The sequence below is a fragment of the Nyctereutes procyonoides genome, unplaced genomic scaffold, assembly GCF_905146905.1.
Source record: "Nyctereutes procyonoides isolate TBG_1078 unplaced genomic scaffold, NYPRO_anot_genome, whole genome shotgun sequence".
NCBI classification, from domain to species: domain Eukaryota; kingdom Metazoa; phylum Chordata; class Mammalia; order Carnivora; family Canidae; genus Nyctereutes; species Nyctereutes procyonoides.
The window spans coordinates 32313224-32335155 of NW_026575024.1; positions in this window are offsets into that span (position 1 = coordinate 32313224).

Genomic DNA, 21932 nt, shown 5'->3' on the forward strand with positions numbered 1-21932 from the left:
GGCAGAGAGAGAGGGAGAAGCAGACTCCCCACTGAGCAAGGAGCCAGACTCAGGGCTTGATCCCACGATCCAGGTGCCTCTAGTAAGAAGTATTTTTTTAAAAATGGCTGTGTATAAGGAAATTCATAAACTGTATTGGTAAATATTATTGACTTAAGAAAAGTAGTCACTAATTTTTTAAAAGATAAAACTAAAATTCCAGATAAAGAAGTGGGAGGGGTGCCTGGGTGGCTCAGTAGGTTAAGCATCTGCCTTCGGCTCAGGTCTTGTTCTCAGGGTCCTGGAATGGAGCCCCGAGTCCCAAGTTGGGACTTAATACTGATATAGTCTTATATTCTTTTTTCCATTGTTTCTTAATCTCCGATTTTCAAAAGAAATACATTTCTTACAAAATAAGTTTAAGGTCCATAGAGGTTGGGTTTTAAGATTTTGATGAGGAGAAAACAGTAGATCTGTGAAAAAGGAAAAAGGAAGAGACCAAACAGGACAACATTTTCAAGAAATTGCCTTTGCATGGCAGTTTTAAACTCCATTGTTAAGTGGTTTCTGGCATGGGGCATGATTTTTCTATACGATCTCCTGAATATTTGTGAGAAAAATTAGACACATTTTAAGAAGTCAAGGCAAACCTATTTGCAGTAAGGCTTATTATTTTGTGCATTCATTCATTATGGATTTAGGTACATATACACATATATACAAGCATCTGTACATATATAATATACATACATTCATCAAATATATGTAATATACACACGTATACCTCTCTTTCCCTCTGTTTCTCCCTCCCCTTCTTTCTCTCTCTCTCCTAATAGTGCTATGTTGTCCTAACTTCTGTGGGAGATGAAAGAAGTTATATAAAATCCATGCTCTCAAGAGCTTATTTTAGGAGAAGAAACAATATATCAACATAACAGTATTTAAGAAAAATAATAATGACTGATGATGATGTAATACAAGTTATGGAAAAGGCAGTATTTGATTCAGAGGCAAAATAGCAATGGAATCAAGAACAGTTTTGAAAATTATTGAGAAGAGGAAACCATGGAAATTAGAGATAATTGAGGAAGTTATGAAGGAAGAAAAGAAACTGCCAGTGGGGGTATTGCTAAGAGTAAAAGTGCTGAGGCAGAAATGGCTTTGGTGTGCTTGGGAGAAGGTGAATGGATGAATCTGGCTGCAGTAGTAGGTGTGGTGGAGAATATTATCAAAAAGGTAAGGCCAGGGGATTCCTGGGTGGCGCAGCGGTTTGGCGCCTGCCTTTGGCCCAGGGCGGGATCCTGGAGACCCGGGATCGAATCCCACGTCGGGCTCCCGGTGCATGGAGCCTGCTTCTCCCTCTGCCTGTGTCTCTGCCTCCCTCTCTCTCTCTCTCTCTGTGTGTGACTATCATAAAATAAATAAATTAAAAAAAAAAAGGTAAGGTCAGAATGTCAAGATTCTTAAATGCTGGCAAACAAGTATCTTTGAAAGTAGCTTGAGCATAAATGTGACACAGTGTTATATTTAATCAGCAACTGATCATTGAATGAACTAGCAGAGGAGTGTCTAGAAGCAAGATCAAATGCAAATCCTCTAAACAAGAGCTTGCAAGACTCTAACCTATATATATGCCACAGCATGCATGGAAGAAAAGAGACAAATGGAAAGAGTAGTTGACAAGTTACCAGGATGTGATGGCTAAAGAGAGTGGAGATAATCATAGATAACTTCGTAGAGTTTGCAAACCTGGGTGAGCTGATTTTAGCAAGGACAGATAATGAGTTTGACTTAGGAAACCACGATGCCCTTTTGCAAACATTAGTGGAGAATATTGTTTTATGTCCTTTTGCAAACATTAGTGGAGAATACTGTTTTGAAATTGAAGGTTACCCAGTTCCATTAAAACACCTCTTAAGGAGTTGTATGCCAAGCAAGTGTGCTTTGGCTATGCTGAGTCAGAATCTCAGGGTTTATAAACTGGTCCTTAGAAACCAGACATTTTGGGAAGCTTCACATTGCTTTAGAGTATTTTAATAGGGAGAAATTCAGCTATGGTTTAAATTTTTCTTCCAAAGCATCTCTCTCCAAAAGAACTTTTTGCAATGACAGAAATGTTCCTTATTTCTGTTGTTTACTATGGTCTCCACTAATCTTATGTGGTTTTACAAAATATTTTATTGTGGTAACATGTATTTATTGTGTTTAACATGAGATCTATTCTCTTAACAAATCTTTAAGGATACAATATGATATTGTTATTGATAAGTACAGTGTTGTACAGCAGATCTTTAGAATTTGCAAACTTTGCATGACTGTAACTTTGAGCCTATTGATTAGCAACATTCTGTTGTAACCTTCCCTTAGATCCTGGAAACTACCATTCCACTCTTCGATTTTTTTAGTTAGTTACCTTACATAAGTGGAATCATGCAGTATTTGTCCTTCTATGACTGGCTTATTTCACTTGACATAATATCCTCAACGTTCATCCATGTTGTCACATATTGTAGAATTTCATTTTTTAAAGGCTAAATGATATTCTATTATATGTGCATATTTTTGATCCCTTCATCTGCTGATTGACAGGTTGTTTCCATGTTTTGGCAGTTGTGAATAGTGCTGCAGTGAATGAACCTGGGAGTGCTAATATTGTTGATGATTTAATGCATATGACATCAAAAATACAGTGAACAAAAGCAAAAATATGCAACTGGAACTACATCAAACTAAAAAACTTCTGACAGCAAAGGAAATGATTTGCAGAATGAAAAGGCAATCTATGGGATGGGAGAAAATATTTGCACACCATTGTATCGGATAGGGATTATTTCCAAAATATATAAGAAACTCGTAGTACTCAATTGCAAAAAAACCTAATGACTCAATTTAACAATAGGCAAAAGACTTGAATATAATATTTCTCCAAAGAAGACATACAAATGACCAAGAGGTATGTGAAAAGATACACATCACTAATCATCAGGGAAATGCAAACCCAAACCACAATGAGATATCAACATATATCTGTTAGGATGGCTATTGTATAAACAAACAACAAGTATTGGTGAGAATGTGGAGAAGCTGTGTACTGTTAGTGGGAATGGTGTACCTATTATAGAAAATAGTATGGAGGTTCCTTTAAAAATTAAAAATAGAAAAAAAAATTAAAAATAGAATTACCAAATGAGCCTGCAGTACTATTTCTGGGTATTTTCTCATGTAGCACCTTAGTGCAACTGAGGAACTGAATTCTAATTTCAATTAAAATACATAAATTTAAACTTACATTTAAATAGTCTCACATCACTAGTGGCTACCATATTGAACAATGCAGTGCTAAAGGATCTCTAAGTCAGCATGTTGACAATATGTGGCTGTCTAATTAGTTCGGGGAAAATATTTGCTTTAGCATATGTGATTGAGAGCTGAACTCTTAATAAAAAATCATCCTTTGGGGGAAAATTTTCCAGTCATTGAGTCAATATTTATTTATTGCCTGTTTTCTTCTAGGGTAAGTGTTAGCGACAAAGGTGGAAGCAGTCATGGTCCTGCCCTCCCTTGGCTCATGGTTCATGGCTTGCAGTGAGGGATGGAGTTGAAATAAAATCACACAATTGCAAATTGAGATGAGCACAATCAAATAGGATAAAGCTTCTGCAAAAGATTTTAATGATGTTCTGAGTAAGGTTAAGTTGTGCTAAGGAGCTGGAAGAAAGGCTTTAGGACGTACACAATATGTATTTGTTCCCAGGAAGTTTGTTTGTCTGTTTAGCTTATGCTAAACTGTGTTATGTGTGAACTCTTTCCTCAAAATCTGTGGCTTCACACTGTCTGAAGGTAACCACCTTTAGAGATATAGCTCTCTTCTTGTTCTCTTTCTTTCTCTTCTTATTAAAACATGGAGTGTTCAAGTGATACATTGAATAACTGCTCCCAATTATTCACTGCTTCTCTGTTACAGAATTATATGCCCAAGCCCTTTGCCATGGGACATTGTAATATTTCTCTTTGGAGTAAGTGAAATACTGTTCCACCCCATTGGTACAGGACATGACTATGTGAGTTGTTTTTGCTAAAGGAATCAATGTGATGTGAGCAGCAAGTGTAAATGTGCTTTCGTTATTTGACTTTATGTCTTATACTTCTGTCATCCTCCTTGAAGATAATCTGTCCTATATAGTTGCTGGTTAACCACAAGACATAGACTTAAATCCAACTGGCAACCTAAGCTAAACACTGCCAATCAATGATGAAATTAGATCAGCACCAGCCATACTACAGAAATCAGAGTGAAACAAAAGAAATATTTTTTTATAAGCCACGCAGCTTATTGAGTTATCATCATGCAGCATAGTTGCAGTTGAAGCCTGGCTAATATAGAAGGATGTTATTCTTACTGGTTGATCGGCTAATTATCTACCAAAATATTCTCAACCAGTCTTTGAATTTTTCATTTTTATTTTTTCTGTTTTTAAAAGAATTCTAGGCATAGTGAACAGATGGGGAACTTAAAGCTGAGTGTGTTTGTGAGGGTTGGTTGAAGCATTGAAAGTCTCACACCAGTTTTGCTTAGGTGACTTTCATGGTTATTCTGATGTAATTATTGAAGGATCTGAGTATAATGACAAAGGGGCAGAACATAGGTGACTTGTCTTTCCTACTCATCCCCTTGCTGTCAGGGAAATGCAATAGCTAAGAGACTCCTGAAGAATATAGTAAGTAAGATGTGTGGGTGGGATGAGGAATGGCCCTTTAATATATTAAGACTTATGATAGAACTACATAGTCCAGACAGATCAGTATGGTATACAGATGAACCAGAAGAGAAAAAGAGAAGACGGTAGTGAAAAATTTATATAATTTTCTAAATATAACATAGATGGTGATGGGTATCAGTGGGAAAAGGATGAATTATTCAATGAATAATGCTGGGGTAATTGGTTAGCCATAAGGAAAAAGAAGATATAATTGTATTCTTACCTCACACCATTCACAATTTGCTTGTCTTATAGCCCCAAATGCTTCTGGGGGACTTTCTCCTGTCACAGTGACCACTGGAACAGTGGCAAATGTCATTAGTTTTATTCTTCAGGAGTGGGGAAGTTTCTCTAAATATTCATGGTGGAAAAGCCCTAAATAGAGAAACTTGTAGAAGTTACCAGTGGGTAGCAAGCTGATTCAGCAATTCAGAAGTTGGTTGAAAAATACATATACAAGTAAATATTGGATTCAATTCTCTGGTGATTCTAAGTAACATTTTAGAGGCCTAACACTTCTAAGTACATTTCCCTTCCTTTAAGGAAAAGTTAAGTGTTAATGCTGTAGCTGGTTTGCCAAGTGAAATCTGGCAAGTGTTACTAGTACATATGTAAACTGTAATTAAATTCTTAATGTAAAGCTATACAATTCACTGCTTTGAAAATAATACTCAGCTACAAAGCCACCCTACATTCTTTCACTAATAAGTGTTGAATGGAGTTGGAAGAGCACTGTTTTCTTACCTGGTTGATGAATTTAACTGACAAGTTTTATGTTATGTTGGAGGCTGACATCTTCTGAGAGGAAGTAAGAAATATTAACCTAAGTTATAAGGCAGAACTCAGAAGCTCCTCTTGAATATAGAGTAAGCCATTTGTGGTGTGGAGAGGAGATAATTTCACAGAGATAGTGAAAACAGAGAGAGGGAGGTCACATCCCTGACCTTGGCAAATGTTGGACAAGCCCTGTCCTTCTGTGTTCTATCTAGCTAAGGTTAGGGGATTTAAATGAGTGAAATAGATAAGAGTTAAGTAATGGACAGAAGGTGACTTGTTTTTTTTTTCAGGAACTAAAAAGCATTCATACAAATAAAGTATATACTGCATATCATAAAAATTCTATGTAATTTTTCATATAAGCCTAGTAGACATGACACACAAAATATGTTTTCTCAGTTATATATATATATATATATATATATATATATATATATATATATATATGTCTGAGACATATATATGATGTCTTTCTGCATCACATCTAGGGACAACCTGCAAAAGAATCATCTAGGGTGTTTGTTTATTGCATCTACATTTTAATGATAATCAGAAAACCTTTTCCTACAGGCAAGTTATAGGGGAATTCACCCATGCAAATTTCCAGAACTTGTTTGATTCCATTTTTTGTAGTAGATCTCTCATTTGGTATAGTAACTGTAGTTTATTCTTATGTATAGTGTGAGATCAGTATTTGATTTTTTATCTTTTCCCAAGTGGCAAACGAGTTATCCGAGAATCATTGTCCTTGTGACTTAAGATGCCATCTTCATCATGTATTAAAGTTCTATGGTTACTTTGATCTATTTCTAGATTGTTCCATTCCATCATTCTTTTCCATTGCCCATAGTGCTTCTTTAAACACACACACACACACACACACACTGCCTCATTCAAGAATCTTTGAGACTCTAGGTCTAGAAATGTGCATTTGAGATAAGTTCCTCAGGTGATTTTCATGTGCACATGGTTGTTCCTTTCCAACTTCTTCAGGAATTTTAACAAACTTTCTTATCTTTCCAAGAAAATCGGTTGTTAACAGGTACAAAAGGACAGATTGTGGTATGGGGAGAATGGTGGTCCTCCCTCCCATTCCTGGTAGTTTATTTTCAGGCTTCGTCTAGAAAAATGTACATCATTTACAACAAAATAGTCTGAGGTCTGGTACAAGATGGTAAGACTGCATGCAAATATTCCTGTCTTTCTCCAAACCTATTAAATTGGCAGTGAAATACTAAAGGAATAAATTCTTAAAGTTGCTGAAAGTAGATGAGGGGGATATAGGAAAACATAAATGAACCAAACTTTTGGATTAATTTCTGGAATACAGAAGACCATCTGATGTATAGTTGTCATCTATTGCTGCATAATAAACTGTCTCCAAATTAGGTAGCTTAAAAAAATGATACACATTTATTATCTCACATGTTTTCTGTGGGCCAGGAATTTGAGAGCAGTTTAACTGGTTGTCTCTGGCTCAGGGTCGCTCTCATGAAGCTGTGGTCAAAATGTCAATTGGGAATTAATTGGGACTGGAAGATCTGCCTCCAAGATGGCTCATTGATGTGACTGGCAAGGTGGTTCTGGTTATTGGCAGGCCTCAGTTCCTCTCCAAAAGCTCAGGAAAAGAATCAATTTACTTGAAATCGTATCCTAGGAGTGATAATATTGATAAATAATGAAAACTGAGAGAGGAAGATGGAAAGCAGTGTAGCAGAAATAAAAATGTTGTTAAAAATAAATATAAAAAATAACTGGAAAGTAAATAGATAAACAAAATGTTATGTAACCATACAATGGAATATTATATACCATTGAAAAGGAATGGGCTGTTGACACATGCTATATTAAAGATGAACTTCAAAAACATTATGTGGAATGACAGAAACTAGATACAGTCATCATGATATAGGACTCCACTTATATAAAATGTGCATAAAAAGCAAACTGATAGGGATAACAAGTAGATAAGAGGTTGTCTGAGGCTGAGATGTATGGAGGAAGAGGTATTAGTTGTAAATGGGCACAAGGAGTCTTACTGGGGAGATGAAATATTCCAAAATCAACATATGGTAAAGGTGGTATCATTCAGTAAAGTTGCTAAAAATCATGACATTGCACATGAAATGGGTGAATTTTATGACACATAAGATATATCTCAATAAGGTTGAAAACAAATATATTTAGGGGCACCTGGGTATCTCAGTCAGTTGACCATCCTACTCTTGTTTTCAGATCAGGTCGTGATCTCGGGGTCCTGAGATCGAGCCCCACATTGAGCTCCATGCTTATCTGGAGTCTGTCTTTCCCTCTCCCTGTGCTCCTCCTTCTCCTTTCTCTGTCTCTCATAAATAAATTAAAAAGTCCAAAAAATGCCCCAAACAAATATATTTAATGTAAAAAATAACTGCAGTATAATACTTTTATAGTACTATTCATATTAATAGTAGTATAGATAAAGTAAATACGAAATACTGACTGCTCTAAGAAGAGAGAATTTGAGTGATAGTGTGATTTGTGGCACTCTTTTTTTTCAATAATTTTTTTATTTGAGTATTGTTGACACACAATGTTACATTAGTTTCAGGTGTACAACATGGTTATTTGACAAGATTATACATTATGCTATGTTCACCACAAATGTAGCTACCATCTGTCACCATACAACGCTATTAAAATATTATTGATTATATTCCTTATGCTCTGCCATTTATTCCCTTGGCTTACTCATTCCATAATGGGAAGCCTGTATCTCACATTCCTCTTCACCCATTTTGCTGATCCCCCCAATTCTAATTCTTCTTGCAATTATCAGTTTGCTTTCTTTATTTATGGGTGTGATTCTACTTTTTGTTTATTAATTTATTTGTGTGGTTTTTTTAAGGTTTATCTGTGACACTCTTAAAACAGACTTTTAAAACATACTCCTTATTTTTTCTTGAAAAAATAAGTTTACAAATGTAATACATCTTCAGTGTGATAGTTTTAGAACATTAAGATATGTACACTGAAGGAGATAAAAATTACCATACTCTCCCTATCCAGAATAACCATTATTAACATTTAGTGTATATATTTCTAAGTTGTTTTTTCTATTTTAAAGCAGAGTCTAAATGTGTAGAAAATGTTGTCTTTATGAGGCTATGGGGAAGCTTTCATTTTATTTGGTGTCTTGAGGAAATAATTATGAATTATATAATTTTATGTATCAAAGTGTCAAATAAAAATGATGGTTGAATCTGAACTTTGAAAGAATGGGAAATGTGAACTCAATAGAATATCATAGCAAGTTTATTGCACCTGGGTGGCTCAGTGGTTGAGCATCTGCCTTTGGCTCAGGGTGTGATCCCTGGGATTGAATCCTGCATCAGGCTGCCCACAAGGGCCTGCTTCTCCCTCTGCCTATGTCTCTGCCTCTCTCTGTGTCTATCATAAGTAAATAAATAAAAATCTTTAAAAAAAAAAAAGAATATCATAGCAATTTTAATTGGTAAACACGAGTTAGATAATTTGATTTCCCTTCCAAATTGTAATGCTAGGATGCACTTTAGAGTCTTTGATCCAATGCAGTCAGTTTATAAGATGGGGAAACTGAGGCCCCAAAAGCTTGTGAGCTTCCAAAGCTCCCATATCAATGACATCAAAGTGAGAACACACATCTCACTCCATGCCTGTGTTCTTAAGTTTGAATTGGTGTCACGTCCAGAGTTTTAGGAGATACATGAAGGCCAATCAATGGAGTTTCCTGCTATTCTTGCATATAGGCTGCTCCATTGTGGGAATGTCCAATATTTGAGATACTGCTACTTATCTAAGGTAAAGTTAGACCTTCACAGATACGGGGTCACTTTAACTTATGGTATCTTTTCCTGTTGTTGTAGGTTGTATTTTTGGGTGAACCAAGCTATCTTCCTTGCCTTTCTATGTTGGTCTCAATTTAGAATCAATGTAACTCTGATCAGATCAGTGAGAGCTGTTAATAAGCCTTAGAGGTCATGGAAATGACACAATAACTTTTCTTCATGGGTGAGATATCCTGAGATTGCTATTTGAGAAAATAATGATACTTGTCATATATTTCCTCTAAATAAATCTGGCTTTAATACCAAAAATCCCTGTTTTCTTCACTTCTGTTTATTTTCGGTCACTCAAACTGACGCTTGCTATCAATATCGCCTCACTGTAAGTGCAAACAGAAGTATTTAAAGAAAGCGGTATTGTTTTATTTTGGGGTTAGCAATTTTCCAGGGCTCACTGGCAGAAGTGCTTAGCTCTAAAGAATCACATGTGTTTGCTTTGTTCTAAATATAGGCTAAACAGAATGCAGTAGAGCCTGAAGGCTTCAGACCAAAGCATTTGGAATATTAAAAAAAAAAAAATCTAAGAAGTAATATCTCCTGCCCAGAACTAAACAAATAAACAGGTTTGTACTAAATGCAGGAAACAAACTGATGGATATCAGATTTTCTTCTCAAATCTTTTGGTGGTTTTTTAAAACATTATTTTCTTTAAGATGTAAAATCAAAGTCAGCCTCCAAAGGTACAGTAACTCATTGCTAACTGGTAAATGGCAAACAGTGTGTGGTCTTGCCGGACCATGGGGTAGGGCTGAAGGGTAATGGATGTGGCCACTTTGAAAAAGCACATCATTAGAATTTTTTTTCTTTGAACTTTGCCCTTTAGAATATCTTGTGTATGGATCTGGCATAATGCCAAAGAGCTTCTAATGCAGCAAGGCTTTTGCCTTTGGCTTATGTTGCCAGTGAGATGGGGAGGTACACATGTAACATGTGGTATTAATATTATTAAGTTCTGTTTTACATTGTTTCTCAAACTGGAAAGTGTAGATACTTGTGGCCTCTGGACATATTTTCAGAGATATGCTAGTTCTTGATTGTATTTTTTTCTCAAATTTTAAGGATAAGAAAAATTAACATGAAGATCTTAAAGGTCCTTACAGGTGCTCTTTCTGTACTAGTCTGCTAGCCTTGCTGTATAAAGTCCCACAACTGGGTGGCTTAACCAACAGAAATTTATTATCTCCCCATTGTGGAGGCTGAAAGTCCAAGGTGAAGGTGCTGGCAGGGCTGGCGCCTTCTGAAAGGCTGAAAGAGAATTTGTTTTATGCCTCTTTCTAAGCTTCTGGTGGTTTTGATGGCAATCTTTGACATTTTATTTTGCCTGCAGATGCCAAATTTCTCTGCAACCATCTTCCTGTGGCATTCTCTTTATGTGCATGTCTGTCTCTTTTCCCAAATTTCTCCTTTTTTTAAGAAAAAGTTTTATGTATTTATTCATGAGAGACACACAGAGAGAGGCCGAGACACAGGCAGAGGGAAGAAGCAGGCTCCTTGCAGAGAGCCTGATGTGGACTTGATTGACCGACCTCTGGATTGTGCCTTGAGCCAAAGGAGGATGCTCAACTGCTGAGCCACCCAGGCATTCTCCAAATTTCTTACAAGCACACCAGTTATATCAAATTAGAGTTCACCCTAGTGACCTCATCTTAACCTGATCTTCTACAAAGACCCTATTTCCAAATATGATCACATTCATAGCTACTGAGGGTTAGGACTACATCTTTGAGGGGGGTGGCACAAGTCACAATTCACCATTTTGGGTGACAACATCTTCTAAATAATTTTTACCAGTTTAAATTAATAATTGGGATAAAGGAAAGTAATACTATTATAATTGTCCCATCCTCAAGGGGAAAATACAGAGATGACTTAATTTGCAATAATTAAGTCAATAATGCAATAATATATTGGTGCCAAGAAAAAGGCAGACACTATCATATCCAATCACCCTACAGGAAAGAAGTTTGTGCAGGAGTTGTAATAAAGAACAGTAATGGGACATGGTAAAACAGACATAATGAGTCTATCCATATCATAAAAATTATGTTTGAACCTCTTAAAGTAGCAATTTATATGCATTTCTATGTTACATATGACTTAAGACACTGTTGAATATATGTATCCAGCAGCCTTATTTTGCCATAACTTTATAAGAGAAAAAAGCCTATTTTTTAAAAGGGAAAGTTAAAGATAAAATATTCAAATTTACTTGTTAATAATCATAGTAATGATAATTACAGTTATCTCATTTATTAAAGGCCATCTTTATATCAGGCATTATATAAAATGCTAACCTTTCCCATCATCCACTTTAAATTATTATAATCCCCAGTTAGTAAATGAAAAATCTGCTGGGATTGGTACTTTTCTCATTTCTATCTAAACTTAAAGTTTGTATTCTTTTCAGTACATTTTTGCATTTGTCTGATTTCATTTAAGCCTTGTGCAAGATGAGTATTTCTCAGTAAGCATACCCTAGACTTTGTCCTTGGATATCAGTAGTTCTTTTTCTCTTTAAATCATATTTCACCTCTCCTACACATATAAATCAAAAGATCATGAATCATATATAGTGATCTCTGGGTCCATGAGTCTAGGTGGAAATATAAACCTGATGTCTGGCTCCTAGATCAATATGGCCTGCAGGTCTTAATAGGGGCACTGTTCCCTGGGGGTTGGCCCCATCGAAAAGCCTGAAAGAGCAGTGGCTCACTCTAATGAGATTAAGTCACATAAGACTTCATGAATTTAACAAAACCCCAGCAATGTTGATATTGGCATCTTCCACCCTAGAAAAGAGGGATCAAGGGCAGTCTCTGGTCTCTAACCTGAAATTATTAGCTGGGAGTTTGTTTTCAGCTCTTTAGTGGAAAGTTGCATTTCCTTTCAAAGTTTGCAAGGTTCTCCACTGTGACAGTATTGTTCCTTGGGCACATGAATGAACTTCTATAATGAAGGGTGGCCTTGAGACTTATTGAGCTCAAATTGTCTCCTGGGAGACTTAAGATGAAATCTGACAGAAAAACTGGTCATTTTAGAAGAAGCTAATTTCTTTGAGGATTAGATACTTATTATTGTTTATTGAACCAATCAGTCTCTTCTTCTCTCATTCCAAACTTGTGCCATAAAAGATTTCAGACTTTAAGGCAGGTTAGATATAAATCCTGAATGAAATTGTAGTTAAGTGGTATAGCCAGCTTGTTTCCATTTGGGGATCGCCCCTGATTGAAAAATGGGCTTTGCAGTGTCATTTCAAAGATTTTGTTTCATTTCTTGCTTTGACGAGTAAGTGCAAAGATCAGAAATTGCATATGCAATACAGTATTTCAATTACACCACCTGGCAAATATACCAAAGCTGTTTCACATTGCTGTTGGTGGTGTCGAGGAACAAGCGTCTTGAAGGAAATAATTTATTGTAACTAAATAATTGTCTTATCCTATCAACATCCTCAGGATAGGAAATCTAGGAAGAAGGCTTGATGATGTCAAAAATATGCTTGCCTCAAATACAGGTTTCACACAGTATGTCTAAAGAATGGAATGTTGAATTGTAATTCTACCTTTTCTGCTTCCCTTCCTCCCTTTGCACACTCCTCTACCCCCTCCCCTGCTTGGTCCCTCTCCCTCTTTTAGTTTGCTTGTTATTTATTTTAGGATTGGATACAGGTACTTATTTTATTATAATTTGGTATTATCTTGGCTATTTTTTAAAAAATAGAATACCTTGCTGAGTTTGAAATTTCAAAGCCAGGGAAGCAATTGTTCCTTGGTTTTGTCTTTGAAAGTTCCTTTTGCTGGCTGTGTATAGGAGATCAAATACACATTTGACATTCAGGGGTAAATGCATTTCAACCCTTTACAAACCATAATGGGAGACTTGGCTACACAATGAAAGCAGGTTTGACTGAAGATCTAACATCCCAATATGGCTTGATGAGTTTAAGTGAAGACAATGCAAGGTGTCATTTATTATTCTATGTATACTAACACAAAATGTATTTTTGCTGCTCTGATGGTAGAGGTAGTTGAGACCCGGAAAAAATCTTGTGATGTTGAGTATGTGTGAGCATGAGAGAGTGTGTGTGTGCACTAACACATGCATGAACTGTGATAAAGAGGAAGGGACCGTAGAGCTCCTTCTACGAGTAGTCATTGCTGATCTCAAAACAGAGTACAGACTCCCATCACTTTCCCTGTGCCCACCATGACTCATTGAGGAATGGATTCAACTATTGAATAACAGTGGAGTTTTTGCTGGATACAGCAAGGTGCTGAAGGTTTGGACTTGCACAAGAGCGAGTCCCTTTGGCTCTCTCCTCTGCTGTGGATGCCAGAGGCAAGATTTGCAAAGGGCTCACCTGCATTGAGGATATCCACAGTGCTCTGGCTGGTTTGATCTTCCCTATCTAGTTCCAAATTATTACCAACATGGGGTGGATGAGGAATATGCTTGCATCTTTGACAAAGGCCTTTATATTCCACAGGCTGCGCAAATTGAATAAGCATTAGAAGCAGCAGTGCAGAGGTTGAATTCAGAAGCCAAGGAAAGGAGAGCCCTTAGTTGAGTCCAGAAAAAAAAAATGAAGACTAGACACCCAATAGGCAACTTCAATCACACTCTGATAGAGTGAGGGAGAGCAGAGGGAGGAATCCAAAGGCCTGAATGGATATTTACTCCAAAGGGACCAATTTTTTTTATTTATTTATTTTTATAAATTTATTTTTTATTGGTGTTCAATTTGCCAACATACAGAATAACACCCAGTGCTCATCCCGTCAAGTGCCCACCTCAGTGCCCACCACCCAGTCACCCCCACCCCCTGCCCTCCTCCCCTTCCACCTCACCCCTAGTTCATTTCCCAGGGTTCAGAGTCTTCCATGTTCTGTCTCCATTTCTGATATTTCCCACCTATTTTTTCTCCTTTCCCCTTTATTCCCTTTCACTATTTTTTATATTCCCCAAATGAATGAGACCATATAATGTTTGTCCTTCTCCGACTGACTTACTTCACTCAGCATAATACCCTCCAGGTCCATCCACGTCGAAGCAAATGGTGGGTATTTGTCGTTTCTAATGGCTGAGGAATATTCCATTCTATACATAAACCACATCTTCTTTATCCATTCATCTTTTGATGGACACCGAGGCTCCTTCCACAGTTTGGCTATTGTGGACATTGCTGCTAGAAACATCGGGGTGCAGGTGTCCCGGCATTTCATTGCATCTGAATCTTTGGGGTAAATCCCCAGCAGTGCAATTGCTGGGTCATAGGGCAGGTCTATTTTTAACTCTTTGAGGAACCTCCACATGGTTTTCCAGAGGGGCTGCACCAGTTCACATTCCCACCAACAGTGTAAGAGGGTTCCCTTTTCTCCGCATCCTCTCCAACATTTGTGGTTTCCTGCCTGTTAATTTTCCCATTCTCACTGGTGTGAGGTGGTATCTCATTGTGGTTTTGATTTGTATTTCCCTGATGGCAAGTGATGCGGAGCATTTTCTCATGTGCATGTTGGCCATGTCTATGTCTTCCTCTGTGAGATTTCTCTTCATGTCTTTTGCCCATTTCATGATTGGATTGTTTGTTTCTTTGGTGTTGAGTTTAATAAGTTCTTTATAGATCTTGGAAACTAGCCCTTTATCTGATATGTCATTTGCAAATATCTTCTCCCACTCTGTAGGTTGTCTTTTAGTTCTGTTGACTGTATCCTTTGCTGTGCAAAAGCTTCTTATCTTGATGAAGTCCCAATAGTTCATTCTTGCTTTTGTGTCTTTTGCCTTCGTGGACGTATCTTACTGTGGCTGAGTTCAAAAAGGGTGTTGCCTGTGTTCTGCTCTAGGATTTTGATGGAATCTTGTCTCACATTTAGATCTTTCATCCATTTTGAGTTTATCTTTGTGTATGGTGCAAGAGAGTGGTCTAGTTTCATTCTTCTGCGTGTGGATGTCCAATTTTCCCAGCACCATTTATTGAAGAGACTGTCTTTCTTGCTTTGTTGAATATTAGTTGACCATAAAGTTGAGGGTCCACTTCTGGATTCTCTATTCTGTTCCATTGATCTATGTGTCTGTTTTTGTGCCAGTACCACACTGTCTTGATGACCACAGCTTTATAGTACAACCTGAAATCTGGCATTGTGATGCCCCCAGATATGGTTTTCTTTTTTAAAATTCCCCTGGCTATTTGGGGTCTTTTCTGATTCCACACAAATCTTTTTTATTTATTTATTTATTCATTCATTCATTCATTCATTCATTCATTTATTTATGATAGTCACACACACACACACACACAGAGAGAGACAGAGAGAGAGAGAGAGAGAGAGAGGCAGAGACACAGGTAGAGGGAGAAGCAGGCTCCATGCACAGGGAGCCCAATGTGGGATTCGATCCCGGGTCTCCAGGATCACACCCTGGGCCAAAGGCAGGCGCCAAACCGCTGCGCCACCCAGGGATTCCCCACCACAAATCTTAAAATAGTTTGTTCTAACTCTCTGAAGAAAGTCCATGGTATTTTGATAGGGATTGCATTAGGCGTGTAAATTGCCCTGGGTAACATTGACATTTTCACAATATTAATTCTTCCAATCCATGAGCATGGAATATTTTTCCATCTCTTTGTGTCTTCCTCAATTTCAAAGGGACCAATTTTTAAATTGGAAGTAATGAAGCTTCTTACTTTGGCAAAATCAATATTTCACCTTGACTAGTTTCCTAGAGCTGCTATAGTAAAGTACCAAAAACTGGGTGGCTTAAAACAACAGAATTTTATCCAGTTTTGGAGGCTGGAAGTCTGTGTTCAAGGTATCAGCAGGGCCAGGCTCTCCCTCTGAAGGCTCTAGGCAGGCATCCTTCCTCGGATTTTCCAAGCTTCTGGTGGTTACCAGCAATCCTTGGCATTCCTTGGCTAGTGGATGCATCACTCCAATCTCTGCCTCCATAGTCAAGTGGCACTCCCCTGTGTGTTTTTGTTTTTGTTTTTTCTTTTTCAAGCACACCAGCCATTGAATTGGGTTTCATCCTAATCCAGTATGAATTCAGATTAATTTTTTTACCCGAGTCTTTTTTACTGGAAATATCTACAGGCTTCAGTACGGAAAGGCAATATTACCTATTCATGAATTTCAAAAGAGGAGGGAGGTGACTTATCTATGGGAGACCACATATTCATAATTATATTGGCACATGAAAAGTTCAACAGTTTGAGAGCATTTTTAGATATGTTTAACGGGTACTTATTAAACATAATGAAGACACATACAACGGAAGAGTGTAGGCATAAGGTTGTGTGTGCATTCATTGCTTCCTGTGAAGAATTCTTTGAAGAGGTGTGCCTTCAAGATAATTTGTTTCTGGAACATCTTTCATTTATACCTACACACTTTTAAGTTTTAAAAGGGAACTTTATATGGTTTTAGTCCATTCTTTGTATGTCAAGAATAGGTAACTTCCTACCATTAGGCAAGTTAGTCAGATATGTAATTTAGAATAAGATCAGTAGACATACAAAGTAACAACAACAACAATGAAACCCAAGGACTGCAATCTTGAACTCAAGTTAATTTGACTACATCTGCAAATATTGTATTTCTAAATAGGGTCACTTTATGAGATTCTATGTAGACATGAATTTTAGACCACTTATAATTGGTAATGAGGGCTCATGAGTGAATAGAATTTAGTTATAGAGGAATAGAGAATGTTAAAACCTTTTATATGTGAATTGCAACTGTAAATTTAGGACCTTGGAGACATGAATAGGTATCCCAACCTTTGCATAACGTAAATATCTACCTCCAGGAAAATTATATGCAGTGTTGGTGTTATATAGACGACTGGAGAATGAAAGTCACCCTAAAGAGAATGATGGACTTGGAAGTCAACATAGCTTGGGTCTAAATATATTCCTTTTGACAAGTTAGTGAACTTCTTCAAGCCTCAGTCTTCTCATCTGTAAAATGGTGATTAAAAATGGCTAATAGGGCAGTTTCAGACAGTAAACCATAGCTCTGTTCAGCAGCTACTTGAGGTTTGGTGCATGATATTTTGGTGATGGCTTTAAGTAAATATTCACCCTAGTTCCTTCCTTAACTCATACGCCTTAGGATATTCCACTAGTCATCCTTTCCTCTTGAATTACATTCACAGGTTTTCGCAGTAGTCAGTTTTAACTTGAACTTTTTCTTTCCTGTGATAAGTTGATAAAAATTAAGTAAATATTTAGGAAATTAGGTTGATAATGGAGACTGTAGGGATATAGTAAACATCCTTTCCCATTTTCTAGTCTGTGATAAAATAGATGCAGCAAATAGTTATTAGTACTGGTTCTGCTTTGCTTTCTGGCATTCTTCTGGATGACTTCGGAATCCAGAGAAAATCTATAGGTTGAAGAGCAGAGAGACAGGAGAAGAAATAAATGAGAATTTAGAAACATGATTAGTTAGAACTTTAAACAAAGATATTTTATCAAACACCAACAATTTTTTTCACTTGTAAAATGTTCCCAGGCACCTTGTTGTGCCATTTATCAAATTGCATCTAATAGCCTTTTTTCTAGTCTCTCTTCTCTGTTGGATTCTAGTCTTCATCCTTTCGACAGCTAAATGGCTGTTATGGGTAGGCGTGGTGGAATACAGTAGGGATTCAAAAATGCTTAAAACAGATTCAGATTTGCTAGTGTGCAGGGATATGCTTAAAGGCCTCTGTAGGAACCCTATGCTCAAAGCTCATGAACCCAGTTTGAAGAGACCCAGCACATTCCCACTGTCCACTGCAAATTATGTAAATATTGTCATCTCAGAAAAGCCAAGGTCTCTGTTAACAGGCCAAATTTAAGAATTTCCAAGGGCTTACATGGCACTTTCTTTGTATCTTTGTATCTTTTTTCTTTTTTTAAAGTAGGCTCCATGCCCAACATGGGGCTTGAACTCACGTTCCAGAGATCAAGAGTTGCATGCTCTGCTGACTGAGCCAGCTAGGTGCCCCTCTTTGTATCTTTTGTAGAAACTTGTAATTCTATCTTGCCTTAGTTATTAATTGTGAGTTCTGTGTCCCCTACTGCATAGAAAAGAACACTTTATTTCTGTGGAGTGGAAAAGGGTCTCCCAAATTCAGTAAAGATGATAGTGTCTAACTTTGTGTACTTTGCAGCTTTCAAATAGAAGAACCATACTAATATTTCTTTCTGACCACAATCCTACCTGAATCTTATAAATGCTCATAAATGTAGAGAGTATCCTGAAGAAGGTAAGGAACCCAACCAGGGCTGCTTAACTAATCAAGGGGCGGGCACAGACTGGAGTTTTAAAACTTTTTGCTTCCAGTTTCAATGATCTTTCTTTCCACCATGTATGTTGCCCAAATTTTCTTGTGGATAGCTTTTTTTTTTTTAAGGTATTTATGTATTTGAGAAAGGCAGAGGGATGGGCAGAGGGAGGGAATCTTCAAGCAGACTCCCTGCTGAGTGGGGAGCCTGATGTGGACTCAACACCCCCCCCCCACTTGTAAAATCAAGACCTGAGCCCAGGGCAGCTGGGGTGGCTCAGCGGTTTAGCGCCGCTGTCAGTCCAGGGTGTAATCCTGGAGACCCAGGATTGAGTCCCATGTTGGGCTCTCTGCATGGAGCCTGCTTCTCCCTCTGCCTGTGTCTCTGCCTCTCTTTCTCTGTGTCTCTCATGAATAAATAAATAAAATCTTAAAAAAAAAAAAAAAAGACCTGAGCCGAAACCAGGAGTCAGTTGGTCAACCAACTGAGCCACCCAGACTCCCCCTCAATATTATTTTAAAAATCATAAAGCATATGCCTATTTGGCAAATTCAAATGACTCAGAAATATACACATTTAAAAAAAACCTCTTCTTTGCTAGATTTCTACCTTTCCCATCACCATTCTTGTACAAACCCAGATAGCCAATACTAATAGTTTGGTATATATCCCTTTTTATATTTTATCTTATAAATCCCTTTATGTTTTTAGAAATATATGCACACAGAAGGTTTTTTATGAGCACATATTATATTTTCATGTTATTTTTTTCCATCAATTTGTCTTTTATACTTTCAAACTTTTTGGACTTTATTTCAAGTCAATATAGGCAGATCTTTTTTATTTTTCTGTTAATAGATAGTTGAATTACACCTAATTAAATAATATATATTTTACTTTTATTTATTTTATACATTTCTTATTTTGAGCATGACTCTTCTGCATGTATATGTGTTCATGCACATGTACTTTTCCCCGTCATCCTTTTTGAGATGTGAGGAAAATTATAATGTATTTTTAGTCATCTTTGTTGAAGCCAAAAGATCAAATCTACTCTTAAAGGAAAATTTTAGATGCAAAGCTTTCGGGATGGTAACATGAATTACTCTGGCTTTGCAGAAGTACTTTTTAAATTAATATATATACTTCAACATTAAGAAGACTGGACTATAAGCAATATGTACACAAGCTAATTTTATCTTTAGCCCATTTTCTTAATTCCAGGTGTCCTGGTACAGAAGGATCATAGAAAGAGCTTTGGTTTTAGGCTATTTCAAGGATAATAATTCTTTCCATTTAAGAAAATGGAATTTTTAATAATTTACTGATCTTTATCTAGAAATTATAGATGGCCTACAAATCAGTTTAAATCATATTGCCATAATTTGCTTCTGATAATTCAATAATGGAAAATCAAACATTAATTGCAAAAGTTTTCAAATAGCATAGTATGAGATTAAGTCTCATACTAGAAGATATTACAAAGAATACCAAACATTTACAAATGTGTGATGATATTAATTATGGTAGAAGCATAGCATAAACAGTTACAAAGAGAAGTTTATAAGAAACTTGGAATAATAATATAGGTATAAATATATATCAGGATGCCTTTGATGATTTGGACTAATTTCATTTTGTTGTATTCATGTGCATTTGTATATTTACAGGAACATTTTTCTCATTAAAATCATTCAAAATTGAATTGATATTCATTGCTGCTTTAATATTAGATAGAAATAGCTTCAAGTTAGTGATTTATATTTTCACCATTTTGGGACCTCCTTTTAGGAAGAGAGAAGCAAGTTTATGTCTCTAGGATATCATTAATTCACACCCTTATTGCACATTAGAATCCCCTAGGGAGTTTTTAAGACAACCTCGCACCCCTGCTCCAGCCCTGCTCAGTGGGTCAAAGAAGCTAGTTGTGAGTTAAAGCTAAAGAACTACTGCTAACAGTGGAATTTCCTGGGATTTTAAACTACTGATGTCTAGATCCCACTCCTGGAGGTGTTCTAATTGGTCTGGAGTGTGATCTGGGCATTGGAGTTCTTGAATGCTCCCTAGCATACCAGATATTTTTGTTAAGATATTTAGAAAAGATTTTTAAAACATATAACTTGAGAGTTTACTACAGTAAAAAAAAATAATAAATAAATAAAAAAAAATAAACACCTTGAAGGTAGACTTAGGTTCAAGTAGAGATCCTATAGTTAGTAGTTGTGAAACATGGGTAGTTAATCTCTAGGTACTTCAGTTTTTCTCATCTGTAAAATAATTTAGTAAACATCTACTTAGGACCTACTATATGCTATGAATTACATGGTCTAGTTCATAAGAGTCTCCTCAAGCCCCTGCAAGGTAAGTACTATTATTATACACAATTCATGCAGATGCAACATCACCTAGGAACTGGTTTGAGAAGTAAATGCTCAGGCTGCACTCCAAACCAGTTAAATAAAAAAAGCCCCTAAAATAAGTTTTCCTGAAGCACTTTAGACGATTCTGTTATATCTTCAAGTTTAAGAACCTACTATATATACTACACTATACTGTGATAGTCTCTGCCTTGTAGTGGTGTTGGAAGGATTAAGAAAATAACTTCATACTTACTACTATGTCAAACTCATAAGTGATCAACAGCTATTAGTTATTAGTGTCATTATAGATTATGCCCTCATCACCATATCTCCCTTTGCAAAGATGTAACCAAGCTGTTTCTTCTTTAGCTTGACAGTTAAAAACCAAAACAACAAAAACCACATATGACTGTCATGGATTTAACTTACAATCTTTCTATTTCAAATTTTGGCCATATTTCACTTGCTTCCCTGACTATAGCTGCAATGTTGGAATTAGAACTTTGAGCTTCAGTGTTGTTGAAGTTGAAGCAAGAGAGGGAAGGAGCAGGGAGAGGGGCAGCAGGAGACGGACAAGCAGACTCCCTGCAATATGGGGCTGGATCCTGGACTCTGGAATCATGACCTGAGCCAAAGACAGATGCTCAACTGACTGACCCACCCAGGCACCCCACTGATGACAGTTTGGTAAAAATATTAAACATTTTATAACTCCTCCCAGATTATGGTATTGCTATCTCCCTTCTCCTCCATGCAATATCACATGCCACATCACCTTCGGTGGATGGACATTTGGAATTCTTCACTAAACTTTGACCAGCACTCTGCAATAAAATCCTCTCTATTTGATTCTTTAACTGTAGAGGGGTCATTGTCATCCTCCCTGCTGAAATTGCCAAGGTGACACTAATAATTTGTGATATGAATGCTA